The sequence below is a fragment of the Pteropus alecto genome, unplaced genomic scaffold, assembly GCF_000325575.1.
Source record: "Pteropus alecto unplaced genomic scaffold, ASM32557v1 scaffold152, whole genome shotgun sequence".
In the NCBI taxonomy this organism is placed as follows: Eukaryota; Metazoa; Chordata; class Mammalia; order Chiroptera; family Pteropodidae; genus Pteropus; species Pteropus alecto.
In genome coordinates, this window is record NW_006432227.1 from 10,405,592 (window position 1) to 10,422,811 (window position 17,220).

At 44.3% G+C, this 17,220-nt stretch overlaps 1 protein-coding gene and 1 non-coding gene across 2 annotated transcripts in view; both read left to right on the forward strand.

Annotated features, from left to right (window-relative positions):
• Positions 1–17,220, forward strand: part of MYO10 (myosin X) — a 190,800-nt gene that overhangs the window by 42,303 nt on the left and 131,277 nt on the right. The window lies entirely within an intron of this gene.
• LOC112475896 lies at positions 4,215–4,333 on the forward strand. The gene has a single exon (XR_003044911.1). It is a non-coding gene; the product is annotated as a 5S ribosomal RNA (ribosomal RNA).

Consider the following 17,220-nt stretch of genomic DNA (forward strand, 5'->3'; position numbering starts at 1 on the left):
ACTACGGGAATCCAGAATCAGGCTCGTGAATTGTACCATCAGCTGTCAAATAACACGGTTTGAACTGCGCGAGTCCACTTACATGTGATGTGGATTTAATATAGACTATAAATGCATTTTCCTTACGATTTTCTTAATAACAGTTTTTCCTCCTCTAGCTCACTTTATTGTAAGAATACAGTATATAATGCATATAACATACAAACCGGGTTAATCGACTGTTATCCATAAGGCTTCTCAAAGTAGGTTATTTGTAGTTACATTTTGAGAGAGTCAAAAGTCTCAGATTTTTGACTATGCACTTGGCGTCTGAGGGGGAGATTGTTGGTCATTCTGGGCTCAGCTATATTTGGACAATTGCGAAAAGAGCCCAGTTTCTTCATTTTATTAAGGAAACCAATTTTAGTGTTACAAATGAGTCCCTCCCTCAGAGTCACATATCAGAATTTAAGACATAAAGAAATAAAAGGGTGTCATAGACCAGTATTTAAAACTCATAGTTTCTGAATCTCAGTTGCAAGTCGTGTTGAGAACAAAAGCCGAAAGGTCAGTGTTGTGTAGTTTGAGGCAGATCAGCTCCTTGGTTATCAAGGCCTCTTAGCCAGGAGGGTCCCCTTGGTGTGGTACCTGTCTCACTTCCTGGCTTAATAAGCAGTGATGCCACTCGGGCTATTTTTATAGCCCCTCCCTTTCTCTTTCGTCTGTGCCTTGAATGGCTCTGCAGTATTTTTCTGGCGGTGAAGCTTATAGCTGTGCTTTGTGGGTATAGATCTGGAGGCGGGGGAGTAGAGACAGCGGGGCAAAGAGATCACATGTGTAGCAGCCATCGCCAGTGTGGTCACGACATCGATGCCTAGTCTGGTTTCTTTCCCATCAGGTTCCCAGGTAGAGTCGAACGATTATAAACTGACTGACTGACTTTTGCTGAAATGTAGGGCCAGGCACTGCTTAAGTGTTTGTTCCCATGTAGAGCTGGTCAGCCTTTTCTTCTGTCTTGCCTTGTCTCTGCCCGTCTTCCCTTCTCACTTTCCCCATGAATTCAGACCCTTTCAGAGCCTGCGTGTACTTCTCCAGGTGGTATAAAAAAGGAAGACAGTACTTAGTCAGTGTACCTGACTTGACATAACTCTGCTCCTGAAAGTATTGTAAAATAGATGGGCGATGGAATTCTTTTTTTCGTTGACTTATCTTTTAATCCTAAAGACACTTTATTTTTAAAACTTCTTTCCTCTTTTTAAAAAAAGTGGTGAAAACACATAACATCACCTTTACCATCATAACCATTGTTAAGCGTGCAGTTCGGTAGTGTTAAGCGCATTCACAGCGTAGTGCAACGGACTTCAGGAACTTTTTCATCTTGGGGTACTGAAACGGTACCCAGCAGACACCGATTCTCCATCTCTTCTCCCACCAGGCCTAGTAACCCCCTTCCGGCCTTCCATCCTGTGATTTTGACTATTTTAGATACTTCGTATGAGTGGAATCATGCAGTATTTGCCCTTTTTTGTGACTGGCTTATTTCATAGCGTCCTCGAGGTGCTACTCCTGTCTAAATATCCTTTGCTTGACACGGGGGCTTCTAACATGGCAACTCCAGCAACCTTTGAGTGCTACTGCCTGTGACACGAAGACAGCAGGCCGTGTCACGTGAAGCCGCTGCTGGCCTCCGTCGACGGGCAGCGGGGAGTGGAATGCGATGTTAGGTCAGTAGTTCTGTTCACTCTTGACGGTATTTATGGATTGTGGGTTTAGAAAGAACGAAACCGGTATAACATGTACTTAAATGTGAAAACAGCTCTCAGCTTTGACTTGTAATCTTCAGTCGGTCATCAAATGCTTGGTCTTATGTTGTCCGCTCTGTCATTCCCGAGTATAACAAGTATAATTAGCTTGGTGATTTGTGTTGGAATTGCAGGGTTTCAAATATGAGAAAAATGAGGCAAGATCGAAAGAACTGGGCTTAGAATAGGATCAAGAACTGGCAGTGGCCGAAAGACTTTCATTTCTTTCTCTCCCAGTCTTTCTCTCCCGAAAGACTGACTTCTTCCTCTCCTTACTTCCCAGGTTCACTGTGGCGCATAGGGACAGAGTCACCAGGGGTCAGGAGGGGTTCATTAACGGGTTCGGGCACCAGGCCGGAAATGCCCGCTCTTTAACTGGTTCCGGATAGATTCTTCAAGGAATCAGGTCAGAGATGGAGAGCATCATCACCTTGTCCTGGTCAAGCCCCTCTGTGCTCTTTTCAACCCAATTTCGTGTGTTATTAAAGGGTGTTAAGAAATTGGTGTTTCTGGGGCGGGGGGAGGGGGAAGGGAGGAGTCATTGTTTAAAGGGTGTGGAGTTTCAGTTTTGGAAGATGAAAAAGTTCAGAGGATGGATGGTGGTGTTGGTTGCACCACAGTGTGAATGTACTTAATGCCACGGAACCGTATGCTTAAAAATGGTTAAAATGGTCAATTTTATGTTCGTATGTATATTTTACCATGTAAAGTCAGATGGTCACTGGTAAAATGTGTCAAATAGGTATTTTTCTATATCTTTAAAAACAGTTTCAGTGAAACTTATGTTGCCAAAATTTGATTTATCAGAAACATAAACAGCTTGAAAAACGAATTACCTTTTGCTTTCGGACAGTGTGTCTCAAACTTCACCACCTGGGGTCTTGCTCTGAGGCTAATTCTGATTGGCAGGTCTGGGGTAGGGCCTGGGGGTCTGTATTTCTCACAAGTTCCCTGGCGATGTTGGTGCTGCTGGTACTTGAACCCCATCTGAGTAGTGAGGATTTAGAAGGTATTCCCAGAAGCTGCCTTAAGGGGTCACGGTTACCTACAGTGAAGTCAGAGAAGTAATCTCCAACCTCCTACATACCTCTCCAGTTTGGAGAAAGCAAAGATAAAGGTAAGGAGGAGAGCTTTAGGTAAAGCTGGAAAATATTTCTTTGGCCTTTGGACGCTTCTGCTTTATTGGTGCCATATTCCAGCAACAGTTTCACCTTGAGCATGGCCAGGGGTGGTGCTGACTGCAGTGTGATAATCCTCAAGTGGATTACAAAGCACTTTTAAAAATCCTGTTTCGAGTTAGAGACCAAGCAGAACCCTATGTCACCAGAATCCTAAAATGGAACCTCAGGGACCCTGGGAGGTGAGGTAGGAGATGATAGTGAGTTGTGTGTGTGTGTGTGTGTGTGTGTTTGGTGACAGCACTAAAGACATGTTTTCTTATTTCATTCAGTCTCAGAATTTTGCACATTCACTCAGCTGTTATTATTATTTTTTTTTTTTGCCGGGGAAAATAGTTCTAAAGTTCGTTTAAAATTCCATTCCATGTGAAAGTTTAAATTACTGTATGTTTGTTCTAGGAATACGGAGGACCAAAATATTCCCCTTTGACTCATAACTTATGTTACACTCACCGGGAAGTATTTGCAGATGGAAAAAGACATGTGTAAGTGACAGGCTGACACACTTTGTTGAAAAATATGCATAGTTGTGGCCTCTGGAGAACCCAGCACATGGGCAGGTCAGCACATGTTCTGAAATTTTGAAATTACTTATCGTCTTAGATAACAAGCTCTGGACAGCGATTTAAAAGGCACCACGGTTCTGCAGAGTGCAGATATGGCTAAAAGATCAACTCTTCTCCATACTATATCCCCTATCTTACACTTTCTGTCTTTTCTGGAACATTCACGGGGCGCATGGGTGATTGCTATAGCACCCTTTAGGTATGTTGTAGAATTGAGTCATAAGTTCTAAATTAGATTTGTCACGTTGAGAGTGAACTGTTATCTTTTCTGAAAGAACCTAATTTGATTGCTCTGAAATAGCTTAGAGAGAGATCACTTTACCTAATTGTATTTTAAAGGGTCGTTTTTTTTAACTTAGCCCAGTAAACTTAATCAAGGCAGTTACTGTGTGCAAGGATTTTGCTGGGTCTTCTGTGTGCACTGTCTCTATATGGGGTCTTCTGAAATATTCTACTGGCGGGGGATTGAATTGTCTACAAATAGATGCCCTCCCTCATGCCCTTCTCTTTTTATTTGCAACAAGTATAATTAGACTTTAAGAGTTATTCTTCTTATTTTATTAATCCACAAAAAGTGGATTAATCACCTAGTATAGTAAAGTCATCCCCCCAGAAAGACTTTCTCAGGCCACACAGGAAGCACAGATCTAATTATTTATAATCACACCTCCCATTTAAAACTGTTTCTAGTCTACAGCCACACCACCCTGAACAAGCCTGATCCCGTCTGATCTCAGAAGCTAAGCAGGGTCGGGCCTGGTTAGTACTTGGATGGGAGACCACCTAGGAAGACCAGGTGCTGTAGGCATAAAAAATAAAAAATAAGGGATCGTAAGCTGACAAGGTCCTTGCAATCGGTGAGGCCTACCAAGGGTTGCTTTGCCTAAAAAAAAAAGAATAAAATAAATAAAACTGTTTTTAACCTTTTTCTGTGTGACTTTCTGGTTTTGACTCATTGGAATTAATATAAATGGGCCCAATTTTGGGAAACGTAATAATGAGTTACGATAGTGATTTTTCAACGCATTTTTTATCACGTTCACACACTTTCTGCCCTGGCCAGCTGCTTTTCTTTTGCTTTTCCCCCTCCCCTTTGCCCCCGTTGGTTCCTTTTTTTGTCCCTTGAATGTCACATAGACGTGAGTAGCCTTTTCACCGTTCCACACCCTCCCCACTCTGAACACCTCGGATGTGTTTACCCCTCTGTCTTGGAGACATTCCCCCAACCCTACACTGTCAAGTGTCGGAACATTGACAGTGGGACAGCCCGGCATGTCTCTTTCCCATTTCCAAGTGATACCGACCCACCAATTGTCGGGAATTGGACATCTGGGACTCAGTGATTTCAGCTCAGGGGGAACAGGTCGGATCTGACTGCTGAAGGGACGCGGTGGAGCCTGGGTATTTTAGCCGAGTGAAAATTTTATCTGAAAAGAAGCTGACTGCACACGCCGGCCCCAAAGCCCGGGAATGCCCGCGGGAGCTGCATTCCAGGCTTCACACGCAAAGCCAGCTGCCAGCTGTTGGCTGAGGCAGCTGCCTGGGGAAAGAGGCTGCATGCCACCTCCTTCTACAGGAGCCGATGGGACATGAGTGAGCAGCGGTTGGCCCTGCTCCCAAGTGGGGTGGCGAGCAGGAGAAGACCACCTGGGTCTGTAGAGCAGCTCACGGCCCAGGAAAGTGTCTCCAGGCTCTGAATGGTGGGGGAAGGGGAAGACACCTAAGCCTATGAGAATGGAGGAAAAGGAGTTTGCAGGACCCTAATAATGATGCAAAGATAGTGTCACTGGGGCACTCTGACTCTTAGCGCCAAACTCGGGGACAGCGGGCCAGATTCTTTCTAGCCAGCTGTCCTGGACATGATTCCCATGCTGGTATGGTTTTTTTTAAAAGCATATTTAAACGGTTATTAAGTATTTTTAAATGGTTCAGAGGAACCGTTTTTGTTTTTTTTATCTCGTGTGTGAAGGAAAATGTTTTCATGTTAGTGCATGTACTGGGAAATCTTATCTATTTTTTTTATGAAAAAGAAACAGATTATTTGTATTTTGGGCTCCTGTAGCCTCTCAAGTCTCAGACGTCCCACGTCTTGCAGTTGCTGCTTCCAACCAGATTAACCCGTGGCGTCTGGTTGAACCCTATGGACTCGCCACCTCCATAGGACGAGGGAGTTGAATGACTATGGGCAGTTTCACGTGGTTTCACCTAAGAGCACGTTAATGGCCCTCTGTTTTAATTTTGTGTTTTAGCTTGTCCATATGTTTATGATTTAAAGATAGAATTTTTCTGACACTGTAAAGTTTAACAAAATGGCGTTTTTGCAAGCGAGTCGAGAGGCAGAGCATATCCCTGGAAGGATGCACAGCCCTGCCTTTGGAGGTGCCACTGCCATCTTTGATTCTGTCATCGTGTGTGCTCGTTTGTTAACATTCGTATTCTTTTCGGTTTTTCTGATGGATGTCTAAAAGATTCGCTATGACTGGTCTCTGCCGCAAATTTCCAAATTTGAGCTGAAAGGAAAATGAATGAATACAGTTTATTTTTATGAATTGGAGTTTCGGTTTTCTTCTATCACGTGCTTTTGTGTGTGCTTATTATTATAAATGTAGATTTCATAAAACTGACCATCTTAATCATTTTTAAGCATAGAATTCAGTGATATTAATTACGTGCCTACTGTGTGCAACCATCACCATTTTTTATATCCAAAACTTTTTCCAGGCCCCAAACAGAAGCTCTGTAACCATTAAGTACTAATAACTCCCTACACAATTTATTTTTAAGCTATTTTCCTCTCGGATGGATGCCTTTTCTTGTGCTGCTTTTATAACTTAAAAGCATATTAGAAATTCTGGTTTGTACCCTTTCTTGAGGAATAGACAACATCGGGAAAGAATAACCTGCTCCAGATTCTTCCTAGCAGGGAGAATCGGACGGTGACTTAGGCCTGCTGACCAGCACTGAGCATTTGCCACTGGCCTGGGATGTGCGCACAGGGCTGGAGGGTGCTGCCCCTGTGGGTGGGTGAGTGAAGGGCCCTTTCCAAGAGGAAGGTGGCTGCATGGCCATTCAGAAATTAAGGGGAAAGGGGCCCACTGGCAGCAAATGGCAGTTTTTAAAAATCAGATGCATTAGGCTTTTTTTGTTGTTGAAACTTCAGTAGGGGTCCATCTGTTACCCTTGGAATTCACTTCAGTCAAAACAGTGCAGCTGTATTAAACGGACAGCGTTGAGCTGGGAAACTTTTAAATTCTCTACTCTTTTCCCACATTTTGCTATTTCATCTGGAAATACCCGTCTCTGAGATGGAGATGAAACCCCAGCCCATGCAGTTCTTAGAATCACAAGTCTGTTCTCCAGAGACCAAGCACCACTGGGCCTTCAGTCTTGCTTTGAAGACCAAGTACAGTGCAGTTTGTCCAACTTACTTGGTTTTGAATGAAAAAAAAAAAAAAAATTTTTTTTTTCTGCGCCGAAAGTCATGTGGTTGACTCTCTAGACCTCTTCCAAGAATTTGGCTTGGCATCTTATGGCTCAGAGATGGAAAGTCAAATGTTTCCATTAACTCCGGGATGATAGAAAAGAAAAATGTCTGATTGTTTATTAGCGTACTTAGTGCCAGAAAAAAAAGACCATGTGCTTATTTGCAAATCATAGCTCCATGTGGAACACTCACTGTAACCTGGGAAAGGATCGGTGCTTAAGCAGCCTGGGCTCTCATCTTCCCCCTTCTCAGGAACCTGGTTCCTGCAGAGATGTGTCTGGCTCTCTCCACCTTCACTCAGGTTAACGCTCCGATAAGGCCACCACCTTGACATATCACTCGTGTTTGTTTGATTTCCTTTCTGTCCTCACCAAGCTCTCTGAAGATGGGGGCTTGTCATTAGCGCCTAGGAGCAGAGCCTGGCTGCTGGAGGCACTGAGTAAATACTGGATGAAGCACCATTGATAATCAGCGTGGAGCCAGGTTAGTCATTAGAATGCTGTGTGCTCTGTTGACACTGTTATTGAACATTAAAAAAAAGAAAAAAAGAAAAAAAAGCAAGTCTTAAAGGACCACAGATGACGGAAGAAAAAGCCACGTGTCCCAAGGGTCATGGTGGCGGTTTCACTATGTTATTCCTATCCGGGCTATGTATAAACCACCCTGGGACCGCAGGACCAGAGTGAAGAAAAGGGCATAGAAGATAACAGAGAGGCTTCTTCCGAGGAATTGTTTTACTTGCTAAACATCTGAAAACATATGAATAGCATTTTCATTTTTTGAGTGGCAGTGGGTGGATATTGAGTTTGGTTCAGAATATTTTCCCAGAGTTTGGCATTTTGAATCCTGAGGTTTTGTTCCGTATACCTCAACATCTCCCCTGAAACAGGAAGCAATTTACAGTGACAAACATTGTAAGATACATCGGAGTTCTAAGGAAAGGGGGCTGTGTCACGCGCTGTAGATCTTAGCTTGCGAGGGCTCACGCCGTCTGTCACCTGCTGTATTCCCAGATGGCAACATCCGGAGAGAGCCCCGTCCCTGGTTTCTGGGGTCTGTCACCTGTTTCTTGAAGTGAATCCTGCTCAAGTGGATTAGGAATCCATCTTATTTCTGAACCTTCCAGAACACAGCTTTGCCTTCTAGCCCCTTTGAACTGAACAGCTGGGCCCCTCCCTGCCTGGCCCCTCCCTGCCTGGCCTCTGCACTGAGTGGGTGGTTGGGTGGGGAGGGGTTTGGATCGCTATTAGCTGTATTTACTGGCCCCAGTGAGGCGCTGGCTGAACATAAACTCACACTAAATGCTTTTGCAAGTGAGAACAAAGGGCCTCCTCCTGGGGTCACGATCTTCTTTGGCTTCCTGGCCTCCTTTGGGCCAACTTGTTCACTTTTCCCTTTGTGGATACCTGTCAGCCTTGGCCTCTTCTTTTCTTCCTGGTCCATTGAATGAGCCTCTTCTTCCCAACCCTTAGGTTTGGTCTGTTTATTTGAATTCAAGCCTGCCTCTGATCTGCCGGTGTCTCCTATCTCTGGTTGACTTCTCGATTCCAGGCTCCACATCTGGGTAGCTCAGCTGACTCGTGCCTGTGTATATCCAGACCCTTCCTGCAACCAGCAAGAATCCTGGTTTGCAGTGCTAGCGTGAGAGAAGGCTTGACGTTTTATGTCCTTGGACCCCATTGTTGCTTTCGGTTTCGTGGTTAGTTTAGCAAATTATATTGCTCATACTTGAAGGTAAGCAAGATGCTGTCTTGTAGTTTCAGTAACCATGAATACTGACAGTAAATAATGCTAAGCTCGGGTTAAATCAAAACTTGATTTTTTTTGGAGGCTTAGATACTGTACCTTTATGATCATTATCATTTTGTGACAAATGTATGTGAAGATCTTGTTTGGAAACAAAAAAAAAGTCCAGAAATTATCTACGGGAATCAGACATGGCACCATTTAATGCTGGGTGTAATTTCAGTAGAAACCACAGAGGCAGTTTGTTAAGACAAATTCAGGCAGTTGTCGGTTTGTGCCTGAGTCGCATTCCATTTCAAAAATTCATTTATAGGCTTGTTACTTGGAACCAGTTTTCCTGAAGACTCGGTGATGTATATAATTGGTTATCCAGTCCTTCTGGGAAGACCTGTGCAGCTACCCACAATGCAAGACTGAGGGTGTTGCAGAAGCCCCCTGCCCAGTTCCATCTTTAAACGTGTTCGGAGTTCCAACCTAGGACGTTATCATGGTGGGATTAGGAAACTGCCTGCTTCTCATGATCGCCTCCTTGAGAAGTGAGCAGTGAGGAAAGGGGGTACCCCACTTCTGAGCCATGTCTTCCTCATCAGGGTTGGCCTTCAGGATGGGTCAAAGAAGAGGATGACATTTGCTGGGTAACATCTCTCTGCCAGGCACCTGCTGGTGTGTTCCACCTGTTTGTCCTGATTAATCCTCACAACCCTGAGCGGAAGGCAGGGTTAGCCTTTAATGTTATGGAAATGGAGCTTCCATGAACTGCCGTGTCCAAGAGTCCACACTTCGTCAGTGAGCAGAGGTGGAGCTGGAGTTGGCATCCAGACCTGATCATTTTTCCACTGTGTCACCTTGCCTCTTAAGGAGGATGTGAAGTAGGATGGGGTGAGACCGATGCTGGGGGCCATTGACCTTTTCGCGTCTCAGGCCGTCACTCCCCATCCTGGCTGTTTTGCTGTGTTTATTTCTTATCTCTTTTTAGGCCACGGGGATTTAGTGTCGTCTTTCTTGTCATGACATTTATGCTTTCTCCTGAAGTCACTTTTCAAGATCGGTGGGTTCTCTTGCCACCTTCCCAGCTTCCTCCTCTGTGGTGGTTTTTTTTTTTTTTTAACTGCTCCGGGAAAACAGCAGGGTCAGCAAAAATCACATTTTTTTTAAGAAATATTTCATCCTCTTGTGTTCACTGTCTTGCTTCCTGCTGCTGCTTCTGATGGAGCTGTCCTCAGCCTGACCACAGGTTACAACTCACTGGCCCACATTTACCAAGAGCCATGGCTCCGCCCCCCAACAATGAAATCTCAGTTGAGACTAAGGCCAGGGTATGTTTTTAAAAAAGCTTTATGGGTGCCCTTTAGTGAGCAGCCAAGTTCAGAACTATTTCATAGACAGAATGAGCCTCACATCAAAATATGACCTTGGAAGTTGCTGAGAAAGCACAACTTCTGCATACTGGACTTAGAAGGCCCTGACGTTACCCGTGATTTCTAGGCATTGGTTTTTCCCATTCAGCTCCTTTTCTAGACATCTTAGATGGTTCTGTGAACTGTCTCCCATGCCCATGTTGTCTCTGTGACGGCAGCTTCCTGTGCCTGCAGCTCCCTCTGTCCGTCTGTCTTTCTCTTCAGGAAATCGATCCCGCTCCTGATCTTCCCATCTCCACTCCCCGACCTCCACCCTCTCAACGGCGGATTCTCCGTTAGAATGGGGCATTTGGGTTTAAATGTCCCAAACCCTAGTGCAGTGTTTCTCCACGTGTGACAGTCACTGGGACCCTCATGGGAAATGCGGGCCCCTCGGCCCCACTGCAGATGTGCTGAGTCCACTTCTCTGTGAATACGGCCCTGGACTCTGTATTTGAACAAGGTTCCCAGGTGACTCTGTTCACACCGAAATTGGAAAACCACGGCCTCGGTGGGTATTTTGATCTGAGGTAAATCTCACCCCCTCTCATTTGCTATTCAAATTGGGCTGTTCCCCTCCCTGTAAGGCTAGGCCCTCCTGGTGGCATCTCCGCCATTCCTGCCATGATGCACCTGCCCTCTGTGGCTTGAGAGAGCTCACCTGGGCCGAATGAGCTGTGAGGTAAAAGAGGGTTGGGTAAATCCCAAGGGGCTGGCCCTCACTGGAGAGGCCAGAGGCTTATGCCCAGTGGTGCCTACTGGTAACTTCCACTTGAGTGTGTACGTCCCTTAGTACTGCAGGGAAAGTGTGAACTTCCGGCTCTTATTTCAAACTCCCTGATTGCACTGCCATTCTAAAGGTGAAAAACATCTAAGAAATCAAACTAAACGGTTACTTCTGAGGCAAGTTGACTGGGATGGGTGCACCAACGAACTTTCTGAGGTCAAAGAAGCTGTATATGTTGCTGTATGCAAATTGAAGCTCGGTTCTTTAAAAAATAGTAACAGATTTTTGGAGGTAGCCACTGCGTGTTGAAGTTACATATGTCGGGGACATAGCATTACTGAACTCAATAAAGTGTACATAATTATTCTGTGTTTAAAACAGCGGTGGCAAACCCCACGGTGCCCGCCCACTGCCTGTGTTTCTACCGTCTGTGAGCTAAGGATGGTTTTCACATTTTTAAATGTTTGGGAAACATCAAAAGAATATTTTGTAACACATGAAAATGATAAGAAATTCAGATTTAATGAAGTTGTGTCTGAACACAGCCATGTCCATTCATTGGCTTGTCATCTGAGACTGCATTCCAGCCACAGCAGCACAGTCGGGGAGTTGAAAAGCCTGAGGTATTTACCACCTGGCCCTTCGCAGAAAAGGTTTGCAGAGCCTGATCTAAAGGATCATTTTCCCAATCATCTCTGATACGACATTTAGTGCTGCTGGGGGTGGGGAAGAGGTATGGAGGTGTCTTCTAATGGTCCCCAGTCCTGGCTACGCATCGGAATCACTCGCAGGACTACTGATTGAGAATCCTGGGCCCCGACCCCATGCCCAGTACAGCCTCTCTGGAGATGGGCCCAGGAATCTGTATTTGCAACCTGCCAGCAGGAGTCCGTGCCGTGACCTCGCCTAGTAGATCGGTTAGTGAACCCCATCATTTTGCTTCCTCTGTGAGCGGAGATACCTGGCCCAGGAGGCTAAAGCTCATTGGTGACAGACCCCATGTTTCCTGCTACTTGCATGGCAGTGGCCCTCAGATCTGAACAGGCATCCAAGTCCTCTGGAGGGATCGCTGAGTGGACCACTGAATCCTGGCCTCAATCCAGAGTCAGATTCAGCAAGTCTCAGGTGGGGCCTGAAAATTTGCATTTCTGCTCCCAGGTACTGTTAACGCTGCTTGTGTAGAAGCCACACTTTGAGAACCGGTTTGTAGGGAGGGCTTGGCTTGGCAGGCTCTGTGTGTGTGCATTTTTTAAAAAATGCATGTTGTAAATAAAAGCATATGATACAGTCTTCCCCACAAAAACATAGATGTCACTCACACATTTTAAGTACCTTATGACTGCTCCGGCCATACAGGAATCATTTTTGAACAGCGTCCTGTCAGCAATAGGATGTAGCCTGGCACTCTTAGTTTTAAATACTAACGCCTGGTGATAGTTGAGTCTGTAACCCAGTTTTTTTTTTTTTTCTGGTTTAATGTGGGGCCACTCCTAGGCACAACAGAAATAAGAAAAACCTGTGTGTTATGTGTTCATCACATCCCAACACATTTCCAAAGAAGTATTTTTAAAAAATGAGCTGATTGCGTTTATACACTTTCAGAAGTTGCCGTGTAAATTTTGACACCTCATGCTTATTTTTAATATTGAATAGCAGTTAAATTGTTACCATTTGCCAGTGTAGGCAAATACACAGCTCACATTATCTAAATGAGGGGCCAAAGCCGGAGAAGGAAGGAGATGATTATGTATATTTAGAAGCTGCTATTAAGACTCCCAAGCTTTTGATAGTTAGCTGTAGGTTCATGTGCTGCTTTATCCCATTGTCTATGCCACGCTCTCGTAGAGAACCTTGTGCTGGTAACCAGGAACGGGGCCAGGAGTAGGGTGAGGCGAGTGGGGTGGGTACCAAATGTGAAGAAGCGCTTACTCAGGCTCGTGCAGGTGCTGAAGCTGCGTGTGCACGTGACCCCCAGCACTGGCTCATCCTTGAATTGTGTGCCTCACCCTGGTCCTGGTCCTGATCAGAACCTAGAAGTTGAAGTGAGACTCCCTAGGACAAGATGCCCATCTGTGGAATTAAACGCCTCTCTTCCCCTTGCTTTGCTTGAATGATTTACTGATACTTTAAAAATATTCTGAGAAATGACTCATTTTGAACAGTCCTTTTTTTTTGGTATTTGTTTGCAAATACCAAACCCTCCCACTCCCCCCGCCCAGGCAGTCCGTGTCAATACATTTTAGTGAATTTAAGATTAAATTTATTGTAGTAGACACTTCAGTGTGTCATGTGGTGGTTTTGATTATTCACATGAAGTTTTGAGGGGGGAAGTGCCCCCGAAAGGGTTTCCTGGATGAAGGCTTTCTAGCAGGCTTGTGCAATCGCCCCTAAAACTGTAACATGACATTGTTAAATTTAGCACATGGATTGTGTTAGAAGTTCTGAATGCAGTGACTTCACTTCAGAGGTTCAAGTCCGTTTTTAATCTAGCTGCTGTTTGGATGTTCCAAATGGTTCTCGTATTAATTTTGAATTATCGGTATTTCTAAGTACTCCAGTGAGGGTAACTAAGAATCCTTGAGAATTCAGCCAGTATTTGTGTCTTCTGGAATGACCTTCTGTTCTGAAATGTATCCATCTTCCCGCCATGTCAGAGTTCACAGTGGCTTGCTGCAAGCATCTGCTTTCACTCTTGCAGAGGGAGCTAATGACAGATGTTTACTGGGTGATGCGGAGACCCACTCACTCCTGTGACAATGGGCTGGAGCATATGCTGTCCCCAGTTTCAAGAAGCTGTTGTAACAAAGGGCTCCAAAGAGATCAGGGAATGTTGCCAGCAGGCTTTTTTGTAAAAGGGCAGATCTTGTCCGATTAACCTAATTTCTTTCCTGGAGCAGGGATAAACCAAGGAGATTAAAACTGCAGATTTTTCAAATTTAGCATTTTCTTCCGACTTAAAGAAAACGTTCATAATTAAAATTTGAAGATTGTTCATTCAAAAATTTATTATGCTTTATTTCTACTCCCCCCTTACCAAAAGGATTTAACTTGCCTTAGAAAATAGTACATGGGCCACATAAACTTTCACCGGAGGTGGCACTGGGGATGGTAGATGTCACCATCTTACCCCCCCACCCTACCCCCCTTATTTTGGTTGTTCCCTGTTTGGGACATTCTCTGAAATGGTATGATGATGTAAAGGCCATAGAGAAAATAATTCCTGCCTTTTGAGGAAAGTCATACTTAGAAGTATCCATCGTTGGCTCATTGCTGTCTTTGATGGAGATTTTAAAATAGTTTGCAGATGTTCCTTTTAGTTAAAAGAGCAAGAGGCTGTCGCCACATTTTTAGCACCTAGGATATGATTAGTTAATAACTTTCACAAGTTCGAGCTGTGGTCTGAAATGAAAAGGAATCTTTTTTCATTTAAAAGCTGTAATGGGATATAAGTCACGTCCCATATAGTTTACTCATTTTAAGTATACAGCTCAGTGGCTTTTATTCAGAGCTGTGCAGGCATCACTGCAGTCAGTTCTGGAACATTTTCATTAGCCCCCAAAACCTTATCTCCCTTAGCTGCCATCCCTAAACCCTCCTACCCCACCTCATCCCCCACCCCCAGGCAACTACTTTCTGTCACTATGGCTCTGCCTCTTCTGGACATTTCATATAAATGGAATCACACAGTATGTAATCTTTTGTGATTGGCTTCTTAGCATAATGCCTTCAAGGTTCATCCATGTTGTAGCATGCGTCAGTACTTCATTCCTTTTAATTGCTGAATAATATTCCATATACAGATAGGCCATATTTTATTTAAAAGGGATAGTCTTTTAAAGCTAAGTAGAAAAGAAAAATGTGGAAGAACATGAATGACTAGTCATAGACAGCCACTTTTTAAAGGTTAATAATGGAACAGACATTTAATATTTCTGAAAATGAGAGTGATGTTTTGATATGTAGGCTCGATCAGAATAATAGTTAAGAGCAGTGAGATAATCATATATTTTTAAAGAGAAACAGCTTAGACTTTCTCTTAGGCACTATTTCTACTTATGGTCTCACATCTGAAAACGGGCACAAGGTTTATTTTATAATAAAGTTCCAAGAGGATGGAAAGATCTGAGACTTAGCAACTGGGTTCCCCAGAAGCAGCCCAGGAGGTGGGTTATTTAGCCGGGCGGAGGCAGGAGGTTATTTTAAGCAGCTGGGATACTTGCATCCTAAGTGTGGGCCAGCTCTTCTCTCCCACAGGGGAGAATGGATGTCAGCTAGGGTGGGAGAGCTGGTAGCATGGGGGGACCTCCTGACTCTGAGGACCTCAAGGACAGGATGGGACGACAGCAGAGAAGCTGGCTTCCTTAGCCTTTGAGAATAAATAGTTCCCCCTCGTCTGTCTAGAAGAATGGTCATGCCATAGATTTTGGACTTGAGGATTGTGCAGGCAGGTGAGAGAGTGTCATAAAAATTTTCTTGTACAGGTGGGACTGTGATCATCGTGACCTCAAAGGGACAGACAGGTGGCCTGGACATTTGACAGTGTTGTAGAAGTATAGCCATTTTTAGAGAAGATTTAACTTTAAGAAATGAGCTATGAGAGCGAAGTTTTTTGTAATGAACTTTTGAGGTTCTCTGGTGTCATAAGTCATCCCCATTTCATTTCTAGTTCTACCCTCACTGGTCCCCCAGATTCCCATGGATTCAGCTTACTGTTGTCGGCCCTCAGCTCCTCTGTGGCTGCCTGGCAAAGGCTTTTGAGGAATTCCTGGAAGAAATCCCAGGTGGTTTACATAGGTCATTTTAGTTGCAGCATTTTGGGGGGTATCTGCTAAACACAGGGAATTTGGGGGAGGAAGGGACTTAGGGGATCATCACCTCGTTCTGTGGTGTCATTTTACATGTGAGTGGACTTGGCCCAGAGTGCTTTGATCAAGGTCACTTGAGAGAGAGAACAAGCCCTGGGAGCAAAGACGGCTTTTCTCATTTTTGGATCAGGCCTCGCTTGGTTCTGCAGGCCATCTCCTTGGGGGCCGTGACCGCCAGCCAGGTCTGGAGAATAACACAAACGAACCGAAAAACATGATGCTCACCATTCCGAAATCCACCAGCTGGTGAGGGCATCCCAACAGGAAAAGACAAAACCCTGAAGAAATTCAATTAATGTGTGAAAGCCAGAGGCCAAAGAATGAGTTAATTTTTTGGTACCCGCTGCCCAATAAACCCTCATGAATGAATGAATGAATGAATGTGTTTAGGGTAACACTGAAAATAGGACCCTGACTGATGAATGAGTTAATTTACATATGCATGGAGAGGAATACTGTTTCTCTACATCTGTGATTAAGCCATTGTTCAAAACCATTCACCGACAGCAATAAAAAAAGGTCGAGTGTGACTTAGAATCCATACGTTTTGCTACTGTGTCTTTTAAAAATACACCCTCACTTCATTGCCCTTTAATGTGCCTAAAGTTCTATGCACACTTTTATATGGGTTTGTTTTATAGGGCTTATTCACTGCGTCTGTAACTTTCTCTCTCTTATCCACCCCCACCCATGGTTAGCAGATCAGTTCTGATTTCTTCAGCCGAATGAACCAGTAATATATGTTTGTATATTAACTGGTACTTCTAGTTCCTTTTAAGTTTACATTATTTATTCCGATCTTCCCAGAGGACCCATTTCAGCAAGTAAAATAGAAAGCATGATCACAGTTTCATAAATCTGAATCTCAGTAGGTCGCTGCTCTTTATTCCTGTGAGCACTAAAATGAGGTAACGTGTGTGAAGTGCTGCAGAAGCCTGGCACTTACCTAGTCCCCACAGCTTGGAAGGGACTGTCATGTGATCGATCTCATTTTGATCCCCATAACAACCCTGTGACCCAAAGGGCCAGCGTTTAAAATACCATTTACAAAGATCTATTTATCACCACTTCCCTGTGACCTACACAGAAGCAATTTGGGGCGTTGGTCAGTACTGGGACCTGATTTTCCTGTAAAACAAAGCTAGGTAGCCGCGGCGCAAGCCTGAAGGCCACCGCTCTAGAGGGAAACAACAAACCTTATACCAGAAACACACCAGAACATAATGGCTGTTTTTTCATCCTCTCCCTGAAAGACTTGAGGTTCAGACATGTAAACTTCACCTCAGGGTAGAAATAAAGTTTTTATGCTGTCTACTTTTTAGTTAAAAGCTATTTTATATGGCAGGAGAACCCAGAGTGAATTATTTACTCCTCCAATTCCCTCCCTACCCACCCACCCCCCATCTCTCTCTCACACTCTGAGGTGCCACGATCGCCTTTAGCTTATAAACTTACCTGTAGACACGGCTTTATCCT